Source organism: Haliotis rufescens, unplaced genomic scaffold (genome assembly GCF_023055435.1).
Source record: "Haliotis rufescens isolate VD_foot unplaced genomic scaffold, xgHalRufe1.0.p SCAF_37, whole genome shotgun sequence".
Lineage (NCBI taxonomy): Eukaryota > Metazoa > Mollusca > Gastropoda > Lepetellida > Haliotidae > Haliotis > Haliotis rufescens.
The window spans coordinates 2,612,721-2,639,998 of record NW_025964079.1 but is presented as its reverse complement, the minus strand read 5'-3'; the positions used below and the strand labels follow the sequence as shown (position 1 = coordinate 2,639,998).

General features: G+C 38.7%; 1 protein-coding gene across 7 annotated transcripts in view; it reads right to left on the bottom strand.

Moving 5' to 3' along the window:
• The window catches only part of LOC124140405 (RNA-binding motif, single-stranded-interacting protein 3-like), a 321,419-nt gene that overhangs the window by 206,381 nt on the left and 87,760 nt on the right, over positions 1-27,278 (bottom strand). The window lies entirely within an intron of this gene.

The following is a 27,278-nucleotide window of genomic DNA, read 5'->3' as shown; positions in this document are numbered from 1 at the left end:
ACATTGAGGCTGGTTTGTAACACACATTCTAATTGGTCCATTAGACTGAGTAGCATAGCAATTAAAACTGACTAATGAAAAGCAAGGGCGGGTAATTTGAGATCGCGGGAACCATGGGAATTGATCCAGGCGTTAGTGTAGGTTTTGCAAAATGCAGCCCCTGGAGATATAGAGGATGGCTTCCACAGTACTACCTAGTTTATGTCAAGTGGGGATTCTGGGTGAGAATAGGTTCCCAGTAACTCATGCTTGCTAGTAAAACCAACTTCAGAGATCAGGCTCAGTGTCCTCATTGCGAGATGGTACTCATTGGGGCTCATGGTTTGCCTGGTCCAGATTCGATCATGATACATCTGAAATATTGCTGACTTCAGCAACATTCATCCACTTCAAACTCGTTCACTCACATATATAGTGTCCAATATTTAATAAAACTGAGATTCTTCTGACTCTGGCTAGATCTAACCAACCCTAATATCGAGTATTGTATATGACGTGACGAGATCTGTAATTAAAAAATTTGACCATTGCTTGTTCATAACGTTACCTTAGCTACTATGTATTATAAAACAGACGGGAAGTAATATTGACCCATCCAGTGGCTTGTTTATGTTGTAAAGACCACTGTGTTCAGACAGCACTGACAAGAGATGGACAAGAAGTGATACATAAACTAATCGTAGCTACGACTGTCTTAAGTCTACAGCTTAAAGTTACGACAGACAAGGCACCTGGGTATTAAAACATCAAGTCGCTTGTTTATCTGATAAAGACCTCTGTGTTCAGACAGCAATGATAACAAATGGAAAAGGGCTCATACATGAACTAATCGTAGCTACGACTCGTATGTTACATACCATAACACAGACTTACGACAGACAAGACACTAGTATTAGCACATTGAGTAGATTGTTTATCTTGTAAAGACAACTTATCAGACAATGGACAAGGGCTCACACAGAGGTCATCGTAGCTACGACTGTCGTAAGTTACATACCATAACATAGACTTATGACAGACAAGACACTAGTATCAGCACATTGAGTAGATTGTTTATCTTGTAAAGACAACTTGTCAGACAGCAGACAATGACAACAAATAGACAACGGCTTACACAGAAGTCATTGTAGCTACGACTGTCATTAGTTATATACCCTAACATAGACTTACGACAGACAAGACACTAGTATCAACACATTGAGTAGATTGTATATCTTGTAAAGACATCTTGTCAGACAGCAGACAATGACAACAAATGGACAAGGGCTCACAAAGAAGTCATCGTAGCTACGACTGTCATTAGTTATATACCATAACATAGACTTACGACAGACAAGACACTAGTATCAACACATTGAGTAGATTGTTTATCTTGTAAAGACAACTTGTCAGACAGCAGGCAATGGCAACAAATGGACAAGGGCTCACACAGAAGTCATCGTAGCTACAATTGTCTTAAGTCAAACAAGGCACTAGTATCACTGTCATACAAGGCCCTAGCTAAATGTTTCAGTGCAGATCCATTGGCTACTTGTAAGCCATTTATCGTTGCATGATGTTGTGCATGCAGGCTAGTTATTTGTCTATTGATTCTTCCCAATTGGCAAGAAACAGAGCCGGACTGACTAGTAATGCGATAACACAAGGGACCGGTGCTGCCAGCTTTTGTTTCTCCATATTTGGAAATGAGAAGAAACACGTGGATCATTTTCCTCATATTTCTTGCATTTTTCCTGTAAATTTTTTGGTTATTTTTATGTATTTATCTAACTAATTACTGTCTTGGAATAGACTTGAAAGAATATTGATTTTTACGGATCATATTATTGTCATTTGTTTCATAAAACATAATTCTACTAAGAATGCAACAATTTTTCCTTATGCCACCCACGTAGTGTCTGGTTGTTGGAAGACGCCTGTGACAATGAATTCAGTTTGATGAGCTAGAATAGTATAGCAAGTCATAAGAAAACATCTTTATCATATGATAATTGATGAACTGTTTCCGGGCAATAATGCCATCGATACAAAGACCAGGCATGTTGATTGTTAAAATGTGACAGTGATGATGACAGTGATGACAAAGATGAGGTTGATAATGACAATGGTGACAGTGATGATGACAATGGTGATAGTGATAATGACAATGGTGACAGTGATGATGACAATGGTAACAGTGATGATGACAATGGTGACAGTGATGACAGATGAGGGTGATGACAATGGTGACAGTGATGATGACAATGGTGATGGTGATGACAATGGTGACAGTATTCATGACAATGGTTATAGTGATGATGACAATGATGATGGTGATGATGACAATGGTGATAGTGATGATGACAATGGTGATGGTGATGATGACAATGGTGATAGTGATGTGACAGTGATGATAGTGATGATGACAATGGTGACAGTGATGATGACAATGGTAACAGTGATGATGACAATGGTGACAGTGATGACAGATGAGGGTGATGACAATGGTGACAGTGATGATGACAATGGTGATGGTGATGACAATGGTGACAGTATTCATGACAATGGTTATAGTGATGATGACAATGATGATGGTGATGATGACAATGGTGATAGTGATGATGACAATGATGATGGTGATGATGACAGTGATGACAGTGATGGTGACAATGATGGTGACAATGATGATTATTATGATCATGGAAATGATTTTCTTGCTTTTAATTATTTGTTCTGTCTAAGTGTTGTTGATGATGATACGTACGATGTAAAACACATTTTTCTTTGGAGAAGTAAAATATTATTTCATCTTATCTGATCTTATTCAAAATGTCTTTCACATTGATACATCCTGCCAATAAACTACTTCTCATAAAGTGAGTGAGTGGATTTAGGTTTACCCTGCTTCAGCATTATTCCAGTAATATCACAGCTTGGGACACCATAATGGGCTTTATTACTTGCCCGTGAAGAGATCACCCGTTTAATAAACATACAGCTTTATTACACATTGTGTAATACCAAAACGCGTGCTTATGAACTCTCGGAACACGTTTCACGAACAAATATTGAAAGCTCTCAACATCCCTTGGCGTATTCAACGACATTGTGTGTGGAGATGATAGATCACTGGGAGGAGCTTATGCACACTCGATGACCCCAGCAACCTTGTTGCTAGGCTGACGTCACATGGCATTGTTTCGCCGATGGATCTTGCAACAAAATTCCACAAATTACGTCATCGGGTATTGTGACGTGATTGTAAACTTTGAGGTGCAAGGCCCCATCCACAAGGCGATCGTACTCTAGCGCAACGACAGTCGTTAGTCTAAGTTAAATTATGTGAGTTGTGATAGCCTTAGCACTACGATCATTTTGTGGGACGAACGCCTGAATTCTAAAGGTGGACCATTGTATGATATTAAATTCATACGTTTCAACTTTTGATTGTTTGAAGTATTATTCTGTTAAACTCAATTGGATTATGCCATGGATCGTGTAGGTGTCAGCCTATTTACACTCAACAGTATAATTCTAAAAACATTATAAATGACAAGTAATAAATAAAATACTAAACTCGCTCTCGTGTAAAACCAATTTTATGAAACTCGTGAATAGTTGTGGTATCTGACTCGCTTTCGCTCGTCAGATACCAGAACTATTCACTCGTTTCATAAAATTGGTATTACACGGGAGCTCGTTTAGTATTCTATATTTACACATTGTACCCATGTGGGGAATCGAACCCGGGCCTTTGGCATGACAAGCAATCGCTTTAAGAGAAACCATGTAAACATTCATTATCTGCATCAAGTACAGACAATCAAACAGTCAGTATACCGCTGAAACAAGACTCCATTAATAGATACATATCCATGCGGCTGGGCATTCACCAATGTCAATGGAGGCTATTTCTTTATGGTATCGTACATCACAATCATCTCCGTTAGGAGACAAGAGGATGTCTGGATCATAAATGGCGGAGAGATCGCCAGTCTTTTCTATGTGATGTTTTATTCTCACATAGTAGTTATTGTGGAGAATTACCAACTGGGTCAACTTGCATGCAGCACTAAAGGATTCTTCCTCACATTTTCGAGCCCTAAATCGTTAAGTATTTCATGGAGACAAACTTTGTGAGCTAAGTGTGCACCAAGTGAGTGAGTGAGTGAGTGAGTGAGTGAGTGAGTGAGTGAGTGAGTGAGTGAGTGAAAGAGTGAGTGAGTGAGTGAGTTAGTTAGTTTGGTTTTACGCCGCTTTTAGCAATATTCCAGCAATATCACGGCGGGGGACACCAGAAATGGGTTTCACACATTGTACCCATGTCGGGAATCGAACCCGGGTCTTCGGCGTGACGAGCGAACTCTTTAACCACTAGGCTACCCGACCGCCCCTGCACCAAATGATGATTTTATCATGTTTGTGTGCAATGCAGTCAAATACTGTGGACATTTTGCTGGCTCCATATATAAAATGTCTTTGGTAGTTGGCAGGACGTTTATACACGCAGTCTTATCCATAATTACCCTGCCACCTATCACTGCATGTGTTGATAAATACAAGTTTAAAAACATGGCACCAGATAAAGAAGACATGCAACAAACTAACACCTTGACAGATAAAGAAATATTATGTCTGGTTACAAGATGTCTCCAGGAGCACATTCCAACAAGGACTGCAATTCGATCTGCAGTGGGAAAAGCTTGGTATTTGTTAACCATTGTTTATGATGACATCACAAGTGGCAGTCATGTCAAGGATTGTTTGGGTTGGGAATGATTGCAGAGGAAATTAACTATGGTGGTGAATTAGGTTCATTAACTTGGGAATGTACTTTGGAAATTACTGCTAATGTGTTTCGGTGTGATGGTCATAGTGTTGGGAGTGATGATGGCAATGGTGATGACAATGGTGACAATCGTGATGACAATGGTGCCAATGGTGATTACAATGGTGATGACAATGGTGATGACAATGATGACAATGGTGGTGACAATGGTGATGACAATGGTGACAATGGTGATGACAATGATGACAATGGTGGTGACAATGGTGATGACAATGGTGACAATGGTGATGACAATGGTGATGACAATGGTGATGACAATGGTGATGACAATGGTGATGACAATGATGACAATGGTGGTGACAATGGTGATGACAATGGTGACAATGGTGATGACAATGGTGATGACAATGGTGATGACAATGGTGGTGACAATGGTGATGACAATGGTGATGACAATGGGGATGACAATGGTGACAATGGTGAGATAACGGTGAATCAGGAAACAGTAGTTTCTAAGTGGACGAGGCCTATTATTTTTCGGTTTATGGAAACATAAAGGCAAAACATATTGCTTGGTTAGCTAATCAAATGCCACAGAAGTAACTTAAGGATGAATTGAATTATCTGCTACAGTCTGATTGGTTGAACAACACCATTATTTGAAATATATCTTATCACAACACATGATTTTATTTCTTGATAGGAATCTTTTTTTCTGTCAATCACAATTTTGAACTACATGGTATTCAGCTTGACAAAATGGACACTATATACACTATATATAATACTTAAAAGAAGATAAGGACCCCCCAATTCTTTCACATTACCATAGTTAATCTGTCATGCCATGAAATACAATCTATAGTAATTATGAAAGACTTTGGTGGTCCTTAACTTCTTTTGAATAGTATATTAGATCCAGAGATATTTGGAATTAGTATACATCTTCTGAAGGCGAGTGAAGTGGAATGACATGCATGTCAAAGACGTAGATTAGTACACAGGAAATGTTTACAAGCAGCCCCAGGGTGGAAAACAGGAACTTGTTAGGTCACCCTGTGACATGACGTCTTTCATGTTCGATGTGGATCAGCATGGCGACAATGAGAGACTCAACAAGGTGGACATACAGGTCCTGGCTTGAGCGACCCACCCATCTCTACTGTCATGTACAAGGATCATAGGGAACACAGCCATGGGAACATTCTTCAGAAGTTTGTTGTCAATAGGAACATGTTATTTTCTCTTCTTAATATGTTGCCTTGTTATTCTGTTTTCACTCTTATTGTTATCACATTGGTATCATCATATCTGTTTGGATGTCATCCTTATTGTTGATATCAGTTGTCATTTTCAAAACAGTCGACACTGTAAGCACCATTGTCATCATCACTATCACCATTGTCATCATCACAATCAACATTGTCATCTTCACAATCACAATTGTCATCATCACATCACCATTATCATCATCACATCACCATTATCATCATCACTTTCACCACTGTCATCATCATTATCATCATTGTCATCATCACTATCATCATTGCCATCATTGTCACTATTGTCATCATCACTATCACCATTGTCATCATCACTATCATCATTGCCATCATTGTCACTATTGTCATCATCACTATCACCATTGTCATCATCTTGGTCATCATCCCTTTCACCATTGTCAGTATTGTCATCACCATTGTCATCATCATCTATGCGCAACAAATTTTAGTATAAATTTCCAAATTGTAATTTCATGCTAATATAGTTAATAACTAATGTTACTGCTTCTTAGAGGGGACATGTATTTCACTGGTAACTAGGCCAATATAGAGGAAGAAGGATAAATGGCTATAGTTAGGCTTATATAGTATGGCATTGAAGACAGTGATTAACTACAACATTAAAAACCTCTAATCTAAGAATATAAGAACTTTTTAAAAATCCCAATTATAAAAACTTTTTTTTTTAAACCATTTTGTGTGGCAAGGGCAATCGGATGGAATCCAAGATAAACCCCTTTATCAGTACAACATTGCCATTCATTGGCTGCTATGAGATTAACATCATGTTATAATGATTACAGCACACCAATGAAGGTACAAATGTAGGTATCAGTTAAGATGTATGGCAAGGTGTCCACTGATGCCCAGCTTGAACATGGCAAGTCAATCTGCCAGCACGTTTCATGTCATTCAAGATAAAGGAAGACCATTCGTTTCCTGTTTTACAGATCTACTTGATATGAATCCCATGATTAAGACGTTAACAAGTAAAAACTCATGTCAGTGTTGATTTAGGGATAATTATTCTGAATATACCTTGAAATAAAAGTTTTAAAAGAAATACAAACAAAAATTATAAAATCCTATACTATGAAAATGCATTTTGGAAATTGGGAAATAATTTTCAGTGAAATGACAATAAACAAAGAAACTGGTATGTGATTGTGAAATCTGAAGGTTGGCAACATTGCAATAATGTTGTCTGAGTTTGAATCCACATTCACATTGTCATACTTATCAGGAGTCAAAACTCATTATGGGTTTTGAAAGTGTTTCATTATATTTGTAATCACACACATTTTTCATTCTTTATTTTTGCAGAATTTAGAGCAGAATACAAATCGGTTTGGCCCAGCCATAACTCTGGTAAGTGTTATCAACCAAGTATACAGAATTCTGAATCATTTCCTTGACTATTCCACATCTCACTCCACCACCCACAACTCTACATCAATTCCATTAAGGACACCTGAAACCTTTCATAAATCATGAATTTAGCGTAGAATATCCCAAAATAGGTTTGCAATAAAGGATTCAATATGGATTGAAATTTCATATCAGTTTAAAGCTTGTGAGAATTCCTACAAAAATCCTGAAAATCTATATATACAAGGGAAACAGTCAACATATTGACCAGACATTGATTTTGAACCCACAATCTTCAGGCACTTCGTCAGGGAACACTTATTACTGATGTTTTTTTAACCACCATGCACTGACTACCACCCTTGGGCAAAGGATATGGCCCTGGTTGAAAAGGCTGAGAAAAACGCCCCCCAGGGACTTTGGGGGGGGGGGGGGGATTTGGGGAGCAACAGAGTATATTGTTCCAGTCCCCTGGTTCTCTAACCATCATCTGGTTCACATGTACCCATTTGAACACTGTGCTTTTCACATTCAGACAATCTCCCTTTGACATACACTGAACCTGTTTAACTTTGTTATAATCAGATCAACATTTTTAAATCGACCCATTTCTACAAAGTGCATTAAGAATTGGCTCAGATTGTGTCCTTCCCAAAAATAATGACCCCAATAATGCTAAAAATGGCAAAGGTTAGGTACAAGACCAGATGTTGTCGGCAAGTTTATTTATGAACAATGCTTAATCGGGATATTTTAAAAAATTTGAGAGCTAGAGAATAGTTGGAGAAAGTTAAATTACATTCTGTGTGTTGAGAATACCATTGATTTCACACATGTGACTGTTTGTTTGTTTGTTTGTTTGTTGTTTAATGCCGCACTCAGCAATATTCCAGCTATATGACGGCGGTCTGTAAATAATCCAGTCTGGATCAGACAGTCCAGTGATTGTCATCATGAGCATTGATCCACGCAATTGGGATCGATGACATGCATCAACCAAGTCAGCAAGCCTGACCACCCGATCCCGTTAGTCGCCTCTTACGACAAAAACAACATAATTCAAATATGTCATATATCACAAATGTTATATATTTATATATGTTGAATATGCCCATACCACTTGGAACTATGTACCACATACAGTTAAGTCTCCTTAATCCGACACTTGTTAATCTGACAATCAGCTTTTTCCCCCCCGACACTGAAGATGGTAACTGATTAAATCAGTGCTATTTAAAATTGGAAACAAGTTCTCAGCTACTGCTGAGGACATCCCATTACAAGTCACGTCAGAACGACCTTTCACGAACTTTGATCAACAAATGACATGACTAACAGGAAGTCGACATTAGCCACCAAGAAAGCAGCTTTCTTGAGCATTGCGGCACTTGTTTCAAATTGGCAACTTTCATCCCAGACTGCTTTTAAAAGTTTTTTGAATCAGTCATACAGTCTGCAACAGTAGGTTTGTGTTAAGCTTTAGATGTTGCATGATTAGAAAACATTTTCCGCTAACAATGTAACATAAAAATATGAATATTTCCTTTTTTTTACGTGTTTGTATCGTTATCTATTGTGTAGTTATTCCAATTTTCGATCACAAACGTTGATACTACTTAATTTTGTTGATCCGACATACTCGTTAATACGACATAATCGTATGCAACCAACCATGTCAGATTAACGGGACTTGACTGTATATTGTTTAATATATCTTGGTTATACCACATATATTGCCTTATATTAGGGCACTATCATGAAACATAGCCAATGTCTCTTGGGTTTTTTATATTTCATTTTTATTTACAAATATGAGACCAGATATTCAAGACTTTCAAACCTTTAAAATTGTTTATGCTCAAAAGAAATATAAAAATTTACACACAATTACTGCAAATTATGTATCGTGATACATAGCACATTGTGAACAAAGTATCATGATATGTATCGTATCGGGAGATTATATATGTCACATTGTGATATCCCTAGTGTCTATTCTCAGTCAGCCAATGAAATGAGGCCGTACAGCTCACGAAAGTCAAACGTGTAGGAGCCTGATGCGAACTCTACCACTGACTGATGATGAAGCCATGCATAGAGCATGTGAAATATTGCCTTTGTGCAATGTAAACTGAGTGCTCATTGGTCGGTGGTTTCCCTCTGGCTGGAGCCAGGCCTTGCTTTGATTGGTTAGTTAAATATTGCGACTAGACCGTGAACCAGCCAGGATGCAATTCATATGGCACAACATAATAGACGCTGCAGTTGTATTCCCATGTGGTTTTACTTACTTTAGTGGATGTAATATATCTTTAATTTTAAATATATTAATGACATTATATGATACTGCTAGCATTTTACAATTTTTCTATGACACTTGCAACACCTGAACACTTATTATCTCAAATTATCATATGGTACAATGTACAATAAAACGTGGACATTTTAATCCCCAAAGTCAGGCCACAGCACTTAATGAGTGAGTGAGTGAGTGAGGTTTTACGCCGCTTTAAACAATATTCCAGCAATATTACGGCGGGGGACACCAGAAATGGGCTTCACACATTGTACCCATGTCAGGAATCGAACCCGGGTCTTCAGCGTGACGAGCTAACGCTTTAACCACTAGGCTACCCGACTGCCCCAACAGCACTTAACATACACATACAGTTTAATATATGATAGAAAGGAGACCAGATAATCCCTTCATTGAAGAAATCTAAACTTGCCCAAGTATTGAAGCTATTTCAGATATTTATGTTTCAGTGCCTGAACGAGAAACCACACATAGCATACAAACAAGCCTAACAGCATTTCTGAGCAAAGTAAGTCATGGAAACTGTTCATGTTTGTGTATCAGTGTGGATGACAAATGATTGGGCTCTAATACCCTTGGAATATTTTGCCTTGCTTTCTCTACTTTGGGAGCAACTACCATTAAATTATGTCTTCAAGACTTCTTGATACCATTCAGTCAGGTTGAGATAAATAAGAAACGTATTTATCAAATTGTACGATGAAAAAATAAATATGTAAGTATTCATAAAAAAGATAAGAATAAAATGATTTTAGATTAAGCCTGTTATGCTAAGGCATCACAGAGTTGCTTCCCTTGGTTGTGTCATAATCTGCTGATAGTAGGTTTGAATCCAAGATTCACCCTGATTAGGGTCCCTGGTTTACATGCATTACTTGATTGGTGGTAAACCTGCTTCAATTTTGGCCTTCTTCCCACATGTTTGTTTGTTGTTTAACGCCACACTCAGCAATATTCTACCTATATGATGGCGGTCTGTAAATAATCAAGTATGGACCAGACAATCCAGTGATTGACATCGTGAGAATCGATTCATGCAATTGCGATATGGAGACATGCATCAACCAAGTCAGGGGTTGCTAAGGAGCAATTTACCCCGGATCTTCACAGGTTTCTTCCAACATTAAGCCGACATGCTTTGTGATAGAACTGAAGCCTTGTTCCAAACAGCATTCAACCATGACATTGAAGAATGCTTGATTCTGATTGGTCAAAACAGGAATAAAATTCATTTGATACCTATTAATTAACCAACCTTTTCAAACAAAAACTGTATGTACGAATACATTGATCTTTCTCTAGACGACATACAACAATGACTGCCAATAGCCTATCAGAACTGTACAGTTCACTATGCAAAGTTGCACGCTTTGGCCCATGATTGAGGGTTCAAATCTCAGTTCACCCCAATTATGTTTCTAGGTTTGTCAGCACCGTACCCATGGTCGTGGGTTACATCTGAGACTAGAATTACTTCAGGCTTTCCTCCCTCACCAAGTAATAACTGGAATACTGTTAAAAGCAGCATTAAAACCCAACTCACTCACTCACTGATCCCTTATTTTGTACGGTAAGTCTAAAATGAGATGACAATGAATGATGAAAGAACGAAAAACCGAAATCGCAATTTAGTCGGTCTGACTGATCTCTGTGCTGCGGCGATGTGATTCTAGATCATAATTAAAGACAAACACCAAAGGTCCGATAGTGGTTTGCGGACTTTGTTCTGATTGAGCGTTGGTGAATGCTGACATTGAGACAACAACAGTGACAACAACAGTGACAGTGACAGTGACGTTCACAATGATGGCAGCAATACAACACAGAATGACAACAAACGTCCCACAGGCTGACAAGGCACCCCCCACAATGGTGTTCTATTGTTTTTTCCTACTTTTGTTTTATTTTTAATGATTCAGAGAAAACAATTTAAGATGTTAGAAAGCCATGCAGTACATAACGCTTCCATGTTGGAATAAGTTCACCACAACCATGGCAACAGTGGACCAAGTCTATCAGTCTTGTTGGGATGAAGATAAATATTCATGACACAGAAATGCAGTCTACTAATTCTTGGCCAATGGTCTAGACACATAAAGCCATCATAAAGAGACAACAACCTCATAAATATGAAATCTTTGACAAAGAAGCCTGGTCAGAACTGGTTCCATGTACTCCTTGACATAAAAGACAACTGAACGGATCAGTACTCTATTGAGAGATACCGGGATTCTACTGAGACATATAGGGATTCAACTGATACATACCAGTATTCTACTGAGACATATCTGTATTCTATTGAGAGATACCGGGATTCTACTGAGACATATAGGGATTCTACTGAGACATACCAGTATTCTACTGAGACATATCTGTATTCTATTGAGAGATACCGGGATTCTACTGAGACATACAGGGATTCAACTGAGACATACCAGTATTCTACTGAGACATATCTGTATTCTACTGAGACATACCGGGATTCTACTGAGACATATAGGGATTCTACTGAGACATACCGGTATTCTACTGAGACATAACGGTATTCTAATGAGACATACCAGTATTCTACTGAGACATATCTGTATTCTACTGAGACATAACAGTATTCTACTGAGACATACCAGTATTCTACTGAGACATATCTGTATTCTACTGAGACATACCGGTATTTTACTGAGACATACCGGTATTCTACTGAGACATAACAGTATTCTACTGAGACATATCTGTATTCTATTGAGAGATACCGGTATTCTACTGAGACATATAGAGATTCAACTGAGACATACCAGTATTCTACTGAGACATATCTGTATTCTATTGAGAGATACCGGGATTCTACTGAGACATATAGGGATTCAACTGAGACATACCAGTATTCTACTGAGACATATCTGTATTCTATTGAGAGATACCGGGATTCTACTGAGACATACAGGGATTCAACTGAGACATACCAGTATTCTACTGAGACATATCTGTATTCTATTGAGAGATACCGGGATTCTACTGAGACATATAGGGATTCAACTGAGACATACCAGTATTCTACTGAGACATATCTGTATTCTATTGAGAGATACCGGGATTCTACTGAGACATATAGGGATTCAACTGAGACATACCAGTATTCTACTGAGACATATCTGTACTCTATTGAGAGATACCGGGATTCAACTGAGACATACAGGGATTCAACTGAGACATACCAGTATTCTACTGAGACATATCTGTATTCTTTTGAGACATACCTGTATTCTACTGAGACATATCTGTATTCTACTGAGACATACCTGTATTCTACTGAGACTTCTGAGACATACCTGTATTCTACTGAGACATACCTGTATTCTACTGAGACATACTGGGATTCTGTTGAGACATACCAGTATTCTACTGAGACAGGCTGGTATTCTACGGAGACATACTAGTATTCTACTGAGACATACCAGTATTCTACTGAGACATATCTGTATTCTACTGAGACAGGCTGGTATTCTACTGAGACATACCAGTATTCTACTGAGACAGGCTGGTATTCTACTGAGACATACCGGTATTCTACTGAGACATATCTGTATTCTACTGAGACATACCGGTATTCTACTGAAACAGGCTGGTATTCTACTGAGACATACCGGTATTCTACTGAGACATAACGGTATTCTAATGAGACATACCAGTATTCTACTGAGACATATCTGTATTCTACTGAGACATAACAGTATTCTACTGAGACATACCAGTATTCTACTGAGACATATCTGTATTCTACTGAGACATACCGGTATTTTACTGAGACATACCGGTATTCTACTGAGACATAACAGTATTCTACTGAGACATACCAGTATTCTACTGAGACATACCGGTACTCTACTGAAACAGACCAGTATTCTACTGAAACATACCTGTATTCTACTGAGACATACCGGTATTCTACTGAGACATAACGGTATTCTACTGAGACATAACGGTATTCTACTGAGGCATACCAGTATTCTACTGAGACATATCTGTATTCTACTGAGACGTAACGGTATTCTACTGAGACATACCAGTATTCTACTGAGACATATCTGTATTCTACTGAGACATACCGGTATTCTACTGAGACATACCGGTATTCTACTGAGACATAACAGTATTCTACTGAGACATACCAGTATTCTACTGAGACATACTGGTACTCTACTGAAACAGACCAGTATTCTACTGAAACATACCTGTATTCTACTGAGACATACAGGTATTCTACTGAGACATAACAGTATTCTACTGAGACATAACGGTATTCTACTGAGACTTAACGGTATTCTACTGAGACATAACTGTATTCTACTGAGGCATACCAGTATTCTCCTGATTTTCGTGGCCTAGGTACACAAGGTACATGTCTTATGTCGGGCGTTTCTCATCCATTATTATTTATGACATTTCATGCTGCAGAGTTTGCGAAAGTATTGTACTGCCTTGCATCAGCATCCGACTATTATTAAACTAGTATGTACTATGTGTAGTTTACGTAGTTCAATAAATATTGTTAATCCAGGGACAGGTTGAAGGGGAGATAGAACCAGGGGAAGACGTGGGGGAGGGGACAACAACTGTCATGGGACGTAGGGGTCAACTTGAATTGCAAGGGCAGAGCAGGTCAAGGGTCATCCAGGTCACAGAGGTGATTTGGCCCCTCCATCACAGAATCCCCAGCTCATGTTTCCAAAGGACCCCGGTCTATGGTATCACCTTACTAATCTCCTTTCACTCCTTCAATTAATGATGTGAATAAAATTTCTCCCTGGGCTTCCACTGGCAATGGCTGAGAGACAGGATCCAGGGATGAGGCCCCATTATTGCTTCATTTGCAACTTGAGCCTGTTTGTGTAGCAGATATGACAAAACATGACACTGTTTATCTTGTGATTGTAAGAATTTGTTGGGTTTGAAATTCTCCCCTGGAGAGAATCCTGATAGATTCATTGTTTACCTGTCGAGATTTAAGGGTTATTTTTTCATGCATTATTCAAAATTTATGTCGTTGATGAAATTAATATCAGCTATCAGGTGTTTTATTTGAATCATGTGGCTGTCTATATTTGTTTCGCACACATGGTCATCATTGATTGAATCTGGTATCTGTATCATCTTTGACATGTGTTATCCAATGCATCCACCATTATCAAAGGTCCATCATCATCATCATCATCATCATCATCTCTGCTACCACCACCACTGACAGAACCATCACAGTGGTAGAGACTAACATTTTTAGTCCATTAATCCTCATAATATTAACACATAGCAAACCCTTCAAAATGGCAAATTTCTTCTGATATCCTAACTACTGGGCAGTTTGACAAGGACAACAGGACTAGTGCCAGATCCTAATGCTGCAATCAACACATTCATCATTTTCAGAACCATTATTATGCAGGAATACATCTGACTGTGGCATTACACAACATTCACTCACTCACTCACCACAAAAAGAACCGTCATCATCATCATCATCATCATCATAAACACCATAATCAATTTCACCACCACCATCATCATCATCAACATCATCATCATCATTACCATCATCATCATCAACATCATCATCATCACCATCTTCATCATTACCATCATCAGCGTATCAACACCATCAATTTCACCACCACCATCAACATCAGCATCATCACCATTATCAGTATCATCCCCATGTCAACTGCCCATCATCTCCCTTCCCAGTCTCTCCATGGCTTCAGTGAAGCCTCCCATGACTTGTGTGTCCATTACTTTATCCTGTAATCTAATTAACTCTAACACCGTAAGCACACTGAGACTAACGAGACCCACACATGCAATTACATGCAATCCCAACAATAAAAATCTTCTTTTCCCCCAAGTCTTATAACCAATTAACAAGAATAAGAAAAATCTATACAATATCACTTTGCGACTGGGAAGATCAAACCGGACCAAGAACCGACCAATCATCAGCAACAATTGCAACAAGACTTCATATGACACAAACGCATCATCGTGCTCACATAAAGGGAGGTAATCAATACATGGCATCTGTCAGTTCAACTTGATGCTTCCATGCAGGCAAATTTTGTAATGAGTGGCTATATATGTCTTGTCCAACTGAGGATTGGCTGCAGGGACTTAATAATCGCATGCTTGTTGCCGATTTATCCTCACATGTTGAGTAACACAAGGCTGCTCTTGACAGTTTAACAATTGTCTTTCGGGAAAGGTTTCAAGGTCACACAAACCTCAATGCCCTTCTGCCTCATCATCACACAAGATTCTCCTGAACATCGAATACCAGAATATTTTAATAGATCCTTTCTCTATACATGTATTTGGTAATAAATAATAAACTTCATATGTCAAGGGGTGGTCGGGTAGCCTAGTGGTAAAAGCGTTTGCTTGTCATGCCGAAAACCCGGGTTCGATTCCTGACATGGGTACAATGGGTGAAGCCCATTTCTGGTGTTCCCCGCCGTGATATGGCTGGAATTTTGCTAAAAGCAGTGTAAAACCTCACTCACTCACTCACTCACTCACTCACTCACTCACATGTCAAACAGTTTTCATCTTGTTCATTAATTTGATCTGTAATTCAACATTCTCTCATCAGTGGCAAGAATTTCTTAACCATTTTAATAGATAAAACAGCTAAGGCTTTTAAGATAAGAAAAGATATTTGGGGAGGGCTACTGGTAAAGGGGCCACCATGTTGGTATTGACTTAAGAGTGGATTCATAATCGACAATGACATCCCTAAAACAAAATAAAAAAATAAACTGAATAGCTTGTAAAACGGATGATATGATATAATACTTTGTCAATTGATTGTTTTTTCACTCATATAGCACACAAAGATCATTAAAATAATGATATGTCCTAAACGGTGATCGACCATGTGGTCCCTTTGCTGGTAGGCTTCTCCTTTTGCTGTATAATGCTCCATGAAGTGAGTGAGTGAGTGAGTTGGGTTTAATGCCGCTTTGAACAGTATTCAAGTTATATCACGGCATGTCAGCTTGATGTGGGAAGGAAGCCCGAAGTGATGCAGGTCTCAGATGTTTACCACTTTGGAGAGACCCACAAGCATGGGTATGGTGCTGACAAACCTAGAAACATGAATGGGGGGAACCGGGATTTAAAACTAAGATCATTGATTTCTGGAGTGTCAAAGTGATGCAACTCTACACAGTGAATTGCGGCACCTTCGATGACTGGGCTACTCAGTCCCTTCCTTGAGTGAGTGTGTATGTTTTTACTCTGCTTTTAGCAATTGTCCAGCAATGTCACGGCAGGAGACACCAGAAATGGGCTTCACACATTGTACCCATGTGGGGAATCGAACCTGGGCCCTCGGCATGAAGAGCAAATGCTTTAACAACTAGGCTACCCCACTGCCGCTCATTCCTTAAAGAAACCATTGCAATGTTCTAGAAACTGCAATACATGCATAGTGAACACAAAACACACAGGTGTATTCCCGATACTTAAGAGGTACATTTTAACAATGTAATATAATATTTTAACAATTCAGTACTGATGGGAAAATATTGACTAAACTTAGTTTCTTACAAAGGTAATACATATCCCTGCACAAAACATCCTTGAACATGTTTTCACTTCAACTTATGAATAATCTGTTAATCTCTTATCAACAACCATCAATAATGGTTAACTCTGTTTTAAAGAATTAAATAATAACATGTGGCTGATATCATGTCACTGTTTGAGTGTATGAAGAAAGGGAGGTAACTCCAGCTGTATCTGCTTCACTCCGAGAGTACCAGCAATGTATGCTTCTCATGAATATAAGGTCATATTTCATGAAAAATTCGGCCACAACATTTCCACTTAACACACTGACACAAAATGTGACTGTCACTATACACTTTCCACCCATGCATGGACAAAAAACGTTGGCGTGCGTGTAATGGATTCTTCATGGTCATAGCCGACATACAACTGCATCATTGTGTTCATGTGGCCCCACATTCCTGTCCCCATTGTGTGTGTGACCCCCACGGGAGCGGCATAGGTGAGAGGGGAGGGGGGAGAGGGTGGCGAGATGCAGGCCGATCTCCTCTATCCTGGGTGTGGGTGTGGCTGCGCTTGGCTGTCATTCTGGTGTGTTATGTATTCCATGCCTGCTAATAACCTTATGCACACACTCCAGATAAGCTGCATATTTATTTTGGGCTTAAAATACACAAAATATATCCCCATAAATTTCAAATTCAATTTACAAATACACATGAAAAATGTAAAAAGAGAGTAACAGAAATGTTCGTCATTACTCAACATACCTGTATTTTGTGACATATCTTTATTAAATGATTGGATGCAGGCATCACATTCATGAAATCTACTGCAGCGAACAATGAACATTTTAATTATTGTCCGGGAACGGGTGGTATAGTTGACTAAGGCACCGTGATTTGCTGAGAAGAATTGCATCCCTTGGGCACGCCAGAAACCTATGATTGTGGGTTTGAAACCCGGTTCGCCCCGATTATGTTTCTAGGTTTGTCAGCACCATACCCGTGCTCCTGGGTTTCACCAAAGTGGTAAACGTCTGAAACCTGCATCACTTCGGGCATTCCTCCCACATTAAGCTGACATGCCGTGATATAACTAGAATACTGTTAAAAGCAGCATTAAAACCCAACTCACTCACTCACTGATCCCTAGCGAGCGAGCGGATGGTTGGGTGAGTGAGTGAGTGAGTGAGTGAGTGAGTGAGTGAGTGAGTGAGTGAGTGAGTGAGTGAGTGAGTGAGTGAGTGAGTGAGTGAGTGAGTGAGTTGGGGAGTGAGTCAGTGAGTCAGTGAGTCAGTGAGTGAGTCAGTGAGGTTGTACTCCACTCATTGCAACACTGCCAGGTATATCATGCCTGGGGATACCAACATTATTTGCTATAGGTATGCTAAATGTTTGCTTTTTATGCTCATTGTGTGACTAACGTACCCATTGTGTATGTATTGTAAACTCAATGTTTGCCCACGTTTGTGTGTTCACTGTGTGCTTACTGCATGCTAACTTGTCATGCTGCTCTGAACAGTATCCCCGTTATGTCACATTGTCGTCAAAGAGTTGATTCACAATCTGATTGGTAGAAAACAAATTTAGGCTTATGCTTTTTTTAGGTTTAAGGGGACGGGTGGTGTTCAGCCCTTCAACCCATCCACCCACTACCTGAATAGTGCCATGGCTCTGTAGCTCACCAGGATATGTAGTCAACACGATACACTTTAAAACAGTTGTCATTATAAGGAGAAACGTTCATGCCCACAGTCCAGCTTCCTCAGTCTGGCTATTTCAGAGATGTTTAGAATGCAAAGAAATCATTTTGGGAGAATTTAATAGCATGGTCAAAACAGGGTCGGGAAATATGTGTTGAATCCCACTACTAACTAAACCTCTACCAAATTTCATTACATTTTTAAAACAAATGACTCATGAATTTTTTTTTTCAATATGGCTCACAAGGCATTCAAACCTCTTGATCAAATTGGGTTGTCAATATTGGTGGGAACACGCATACAAAGTTTCAGCTTCATTGGTCTAGTTTCTTTTGTGGAGAAGGTATTCACAATGGAAGACACAAGATTTCAGGGCTTCTGGCCCTTAAAGAAGTTTTTTTTCAAAAAAGAATGGGATCTGAAACCTAGTGAGTGAGTGGATGAGTGAGTATGGTTTTACGCCGCTTTTAGCAATATTCAAGCCATATAACAGTGAAGGACACAGAAATGCGCTTCACACATTGTTCAAATGCAGGGAATCGAAACCGGGCCTTGTGTGACAAGCAAACGCTTTAACCGCTCCACTACACATCGCCCTCCCAAGCCCAGACATCATCTGGATTACTTACGTCACATGAAACACATTTATGAAAGTATCACTTTCCCTCTGTAATAAACCCTGTAAAAAACAGCATTTATTAAATATTCCATCTGACCAAAATTTATTCAAAATATTCATCTTAATTTCTTGTTCTCTTTTAATCTACTTTAACTCATCTGTTAACGAGTCACTGAAGCATATGACAATATCAATTTCACTCCCTGAATAACATCTGACAAAAGCAGGACTTGTTGATGCTGAATACATTTCAATTTACATATAGATCAACATTAAACATTCCAGGCACTGAACAGAATTTGAAACAGTTACATTAACCCACTTTCAGAAAGCAGTTTCGTACTTGTCTATTAACATGTCAGAGCTTGCGTGTTAACAGTCGATGATTTTCAAAGATGTCATGAAAAAGAAATGTTGGCCCATGCCAATGATCCCGTCTTTGCAATGACCTCGCGCCAGACATCATTACCTTCTCCAAGGGTTTCGTAAATATCAACACAGAGATAGTTCTTGCCATGTGAACCAATACAATAGAAATTCACAATGGCTCCTAATGCTCCACTTAGTTTTTCTCCAACAACAATTTCTGACTATTGTACACAAACAAGGGCAGGCATCAAACCATCACTGCCCTAGTGCCGGGGCGTGAATAAACACAATAGATAGAAGTACTGCCTTTTTGTACCAAAATAAACGTATTGGGAATTCATTGAATGTAAACATCCATAATGAGGCATGACCTCACAAATTCCATGTCAGTTATGGTATATATCACATAACAGCCTGCAATGCCAACACACTGTATACACTGACAACATGCTCAGTGGGAGATAACTATCTATAACACCCTGTAGGTGGGATATCATCAAGGCTGGAAAATAACCACTGGATCTCATTTCATTCCTACCTTGCTGATGATATCTTATTAATATCAAGTGATTACAAGGGCATGTGGCTCTGTTCTTCATTGCAAAGACGAGGGTCAATTTCACTTTATGAACTATATCATGTTTCACAGACTGAGCCACGCGTTTATGGGACACTTTGATCATAAAGGGTAGAAACATGGACCCTATCTGCACTGATTTTGGGGGCAACAGAACAATAAAGGGGAGACTCTACAATACACCCAATTGTTTGGGATCTACCTGATCATAGATATCACACCATGCTTACAAGAAGAGAGCCTGTCTACAAGACAATGTAAAACACACTAAAACAGGCTGAATTAATCAACCCAAATACTTGAGTAAGAATGCATTTATAAAAATACGAGTCTGAATTCTGCTCTGGCATGTTCTGCAGATGCATCTGTAACAAATGGTAAACATGCATGAACGTTGAAGACATGTATGACTCTTCACATATAAAAATCATGAAAGATTTTTTAGAATTGGATGCATTAAAGCCTCTCTCGCTATTTCATTAACCAAATTCAAAATGACAAGGCCAGAGAACAATCAGTCTCGGACATGTTGACTCGAAGTCTAGAATATTGTGATTGCATTTTTCCTTTCAGAAATGTAGTGAAACATAATATTTATTAATATTATGCTAAATGAGACAGCTACAGGATAAATCACAAAGAACAATGAAGAGTGAAGGGTGGTTTATTTCACAATGAAACACTGTCCTAACATGACGTCATTTCTGGAGATTCGAATATGTGTTCGGAACTTGATGATATCATATATTGACGTTAATTTTGAGGGGGAAGTGTCCAGTAAGTTGTTCTCCACAGATGAAGCTGCTCTATGCAGATAAACAGAGTGGCCGAACGATCGCATCCAAAAGTGGAAGACATGTGACAATTGATATTGGGTAATATAAGGTACAGATAATCGATGTGAGGATTGTGAGAATATACTGGAAATACCAAACTTATCACATCTTTTCGTTAAATGGACTTGTCCACATTTCCGAGAATGGATTCTATTAAGGGAGTCATCACTATTTGGGTAAATATTCTTAAAGCTTGGCTGTACATAATGTTGATACCTCATATAAAAAAATAAACGACTTGTAATCGTTGTTTATCGTACAATAAAACACTACAGGGATAATAGACCACTCAGCATTGAGTGAGTGAGTGGTCTGTAAATATTTTAGTCTGGACCAGACAAACCAGTGTATTGACATCATGAGCAACGATCAACGCAATTTGGATACGATGACATGTATGAACCAAGTCAGCCAGCCTGACCACACGATCCTGTTAGTCACCTCTTACGACAAGCATTGTCACCATTTACGGCAAGTATGGGTTGATGAAGACCTATTCTACCCCAGATCTTCACGGGTTGACACCGTAAATGGACTTAACACATTGCACCCATATAGGGAATAGAACCCAGGGACTCTGGCATAGAGAGAAAATGCTTTAACCACTGGGCTACCCCACCAGCACATTAAGCTGACATGATGTGATATAACTGAAATATCGTCCAAAGAACCAATAATCCCCATTCACTCCTAGTATTCTTAAATCATCAACCACATACATATCGCTCTCCCTGAGACTGCGACAACAGACTTGCAACATGACACATACAGTGAGCTAGTTCCCAATAGGATATGACACATGAACACTTGTCTTTGCACATTCATTAAGGAGCTATTTCCTTACAGAGAGTGTTAAAGTACTACTGACCAATGAAACAACATAGGTTAAATTTTACAATAAATTCCTAGTTAAGAGTTTATACCCCAGGGATTTGTTTGTTTGTTTGTTTGTTTGTTTGTTTGTTTAAATCTGAACTCTGCAATATTCCAGCTATATGACGGCGGTCTGTAAATAATTGAGCCTGGACCAGACAATACAGTGATTGATATCATGAGCATCGATCCACGCCATTGGGATCGATGACATGCATCAACCAAGTCAGCGAGTCTGACCACCCGATCCCGTAAGTCGCCTCTTACGACAAGCATAGTCGCCTTTTACGGCAAGCATAGTCGCCTTTTACGGCAAGCATGGGCTGCTGAAGACCTAATCTGACCCAGATCTTCACGGGTCCATATCATTGTACCTGGATGGCATGGGACACAGATTTTCGTACCAATCACTGGATTGTCTGGTCCAGACTCGATTGTTACATGCCATGAACATATAGCTGAGGAAGACAACAGTGGTATGCACTGCAATACAAATATAATTCTCATCACATGGCAAAAAGTGTCATGATGCACTGACATGTCGTGAAGTGTACAGCTCGAACCCTCAACACAACAAAAACATAATTAAAGACTTGTTCCAAATAAATCTTTGCAGTAAAGTGAAACATCAGTCTGTCTTATATCAGCGACTTGTATGATAGATTGACGAGCCTTATGTTAACTCTTACCACAGTTTGAAAAAGTAAGACTGTTGGATGATGGAGCACACCGACAACAAATTGCGTAAAACATCGACTTGTATGCCAAGTACATGGGGCCAAGGGCTTATATGCAATAAACCTATGTCCATAGGTCAAGTTTTTAGCAGGACTTGATATTTATGCCTCTTAAGCTGAAAGAAACACTGCAGCACTTACACACAACCTGCAGCAAATAAACAGACCCAGCTTACAGCACTTAAATATTCATCCTGCAGCAAATAAACAGACCCAGGTTACAGCACTTTAATATTCATCCTGCAGCAAATAAACAGACCCAGCTTACAGCACTTTAATATTCATCCTGCAGCAAATAAACAGACCCAGCTTACAGCACTTAAATATTCATCCTGCAGCAAATAAACAGACCCAGCTTACAGCACTTAAATATTCATCCTGCAGCAAATAAACAGACCCAGCTTACAGCACTTAAATATTCATCCTGCAGCAAATAAACAGACCCAACTTGCAGCACTTAAAGAGATCCAGCTCCCAGCACTTAAACAGACCCAACTTGCAGCACTTAAACAGTCCCAACTTGCAGCACTTAAACAGACCCAACTTGCAGCACTTAAACAGACCCAACTTGCAGCACTTAAAATGATCCAGCTCCCAGCACTTAAAGAGACCCAACTTGCAGCACTTAAACAGACCCAAATTGCAGCACTTAAACAGACCAAACTTGCAGCACTTAAAGAGATCCAGCTTCCAGCACTTAAACAGACCCAACTTGCAGCACTTAAACAGACCCAGCTTGCAGCACTTAAAGAGATCCAGCTCCCAGCACTTCAACAGACCCAACTTGCAACACTTAAAGAGATCCAGCTCCCAGCACTTCAACAGACCCAACTTGCAACACTTAAAGAGATCCAGCTCCCAGCACTTAAACAGACCCAACTTGCAGCACTTAAACAGACCCAACTTGCAACACTTAAACAGACCAAACTTGCAGCACTTAAAGAGATCCAGCTCCCAGCACTTAAACAGACCCAACTTGCAGCACTTAAACAGACCCAACTTGCAGCACTTAAACAGACCCAGCTTGCAGCACTTAAAGAGATTCAGCTCCCAGCACTTAAACAGATCTCGCTACCAGCACTTAACAGACTAACTTAACAGACTAAGCCTGTACTAGGTCATGTTTAGGCCATACCTTGGCTGTTATATTAAACGTGATAATCAAAACTGCTTGTAAAGTTTTAAGCTTTTCTTCCCATGCAAACAGGTCAAATTCAGAAAAATAAATTGCAACCAACTCCAAGGCATTTGATTGACTAACAAAGCAATAATTGGTGTTTTCATGAACCTAAAACATGCCCACTAGTGAATACTTTCACTGCTAATATTGCGTTATTGCACTGAACGATGTCACTTATTTTGCCTTATTGTCTACAGTTTTTGCGTGTTAACAATTAAATAAGCATTCTGAGGAGTTATTGTTGACATGTTTATTTTCTTAACACCATGCAATCATCTAAACGTTTTCACCCTATCATTTTCAGAAAGATAATATTAACCTAAATCCTTAGCAAGCAGCTTCTTCCAGTTAATTTCAAACTAAAAAATTAAACTTGAATAAATTTTCAATATATCAAACCTCTGGAATTTCACATAAATCAAGCTGTTTTTTTGTCAATATAATGTTACCTTCAAGTATTTTTATGACAAAAGCTAACCACCTAAACTACATTCCAGAATTCCTACAGCTGGCCCCTACCCTCAATACCATGCATCAATAAATTCATTTTATTTCTCAATCTTCAAGTCATTTCAGTGAGACCATGCTATCTACTGGGCACCTACAAATCCAAGCTTACAACAAAATATCCCCCCCCCCCCCCCCCCCCCCCCACCATCATACTTCACTGGCACTTCAGACTGATCTCCAGTTTCAGGCTACACCTACAATATGGGGATTAGGGGGGATTCAATAAGAAAACTAACAGATCAACTTTCCCTGCACCAAAAAACCTATAAGTACGCAATAACGCTGAAAGCAATGTCAATATTATCGTAACAGGATTAAGGCGATAAATTAGGAATTCCTCGTGGGTTCAGGTGACAGTAGTATACTGTGTTCAACACTTATTATCCTTCAAGCCTATTCCCAATACTCTCAGATAAATACTTCGCCTTTAGAATTCAGATACGACCTCAAATTTTCACATCTTTCAAATTCCATGCCAAAATTAAACAGACTTTGTAGCCCCTATCAATCAGCTTTCGGAGATGTATTTTGATACAAAAATTTATGTGTAAATTACTTTGAACAAGATTAGGTAAAATGAATGATATTAATACATGTATGTAGTAAACTACGTTTATAACGAACACACTTATAACGAACTGACGGATATAACAAACATATTTTTGGTCCCGTCCATTTGCTGTATACATGTTGTATGTATGCTTATAATGAACTACAGTTTTATCAAACTAAAATCAGTGGTCCCTTTTAGTTCCTTATAACTGTAGTTTACTATACATGATTAACAAGTGTATGCGCCTATAATAAATTTTGTGTCCCAATCTTCTGCAGTAATTTTAAGGTTTCAAAATAATTTTGAAAAAATGGATTAAATGTAAACTGACAAGTAGAGAAAGTATACACTTGAAATATGATTTGACAAAAAGATTTCAAGGTTATCAAAACATTACTAGGAAGAAAACAAGTGCTGAAACACTGCAGACTTAAGGTCCAAATCACAACTGTGATATCCTTATCAAATACATCACCATAAACTAACCATTTCTTGTCGGTTTCATTTTTAGTCACCATCAAACATGGGTGTGTTCTTTCTTTTGTTAAATTATTTGATTGGCATTACTTAAGTGAGTGAGTGAGTGAGTATGGTTTTACGCCGCTTTTAGCAATATTCCAGCAATATCACTGCCGGGGATACCAGAAATGGGCTTCACACAATGAACCCATGTCGGGAATCGAACCCAGATCTTCGGCGTGACAAGCGAACATTTTAACCACTGGGCTACCCGACCGACCCGGCATTACTTAAGAGTTGATGGATAATAAAGTAGGTACAATTTATGGATAAAAACAAATGAAACAGTAAACAAAGAAGTTGTTATCCATAACTTAAAATTGGGTCTGCTTTGTTACTTTCTTTTGCACGGCAAATTATATGAGATACTGTATACAAAGATGCTAAGCCCAAACAGCGACCTTATCACCTTGTTTTTAACTGATTCTATTTTTGACAGCATTTTTACCTATTTAAACTTGCAGCTAGGCCTGGTGGTTTCAGAGTATAGAAAAAAATGTGACAGGAACAGAGATGATACTGTATAAACCGAAATAATTTGAGCAAAAAAATCAAATACCAAATAAATTACCTACTATCACTTTGCTGCTATACTAATACAAACACCTCTACATAACCAACTGGTGACAAAATTGACATCATCAATACCAAAGATTGCATCGCCATGTAAAAACTCTTCACCATACATAAATTCTCTGAAGACTAAATGGGTATTTTACATCGGTAGACACTTCGATCACTAACAGTACTACCAGGTTGCTGAACCTGCCATAAAATCTCCACCATAAAATCTCCACCACTTGACTTCTTGAAGCCAAAGCATACCAACCAATATCTACACAAATCTCATCTGACAGGTAAATTATTACCCAACATGCTTAGCATACTGACCCGTGACCCTGCCATGCTGTGTGTCATGTGTCTGGTTTAACGGTAGACATTAGTCAACAGAGATAGGAAGAGCCTTCTATTGGAAAAGGTGACTGCAGTGTAGCTGCTTTGTTGAATGACAAGAACTAGCATTCTGGAGCTGCCTTGTCATTAATAAGACATTCCACGAACATCTTGACATTCACACCATGAATCAAGCTCCTTTACATGCCACAGGCACAAAGAGAAAACACGTAATACCTGTAATATTTGCCAGCTCTAACTCCAACTGTTTATCATTTACTCCATTATCTGTTCATGGATTTACTCATTAATCAATTACCTGTTCCTTCATTTACTCAATTATCTGTTCATGGATTTACTCATTAATCAATTACCTGTTCCTTCATTTACTCAATTATCTGTTCATGGATTTACTCATTAATCAATTACCTGTTTACCTGTTCCTTCATTTACTCAATTCTCTGTTCATGGATTTACTCATTAATCAATTACCTGTTCCTTCATTTACTCAATTATCTGTTCATGGATTTACTCATTAATCAATTACCTGTTTACCTGTTCCTTCATTTACTCAATTCTCTGTTCATGGATTTACTCATTAATCAATAACCTGTTC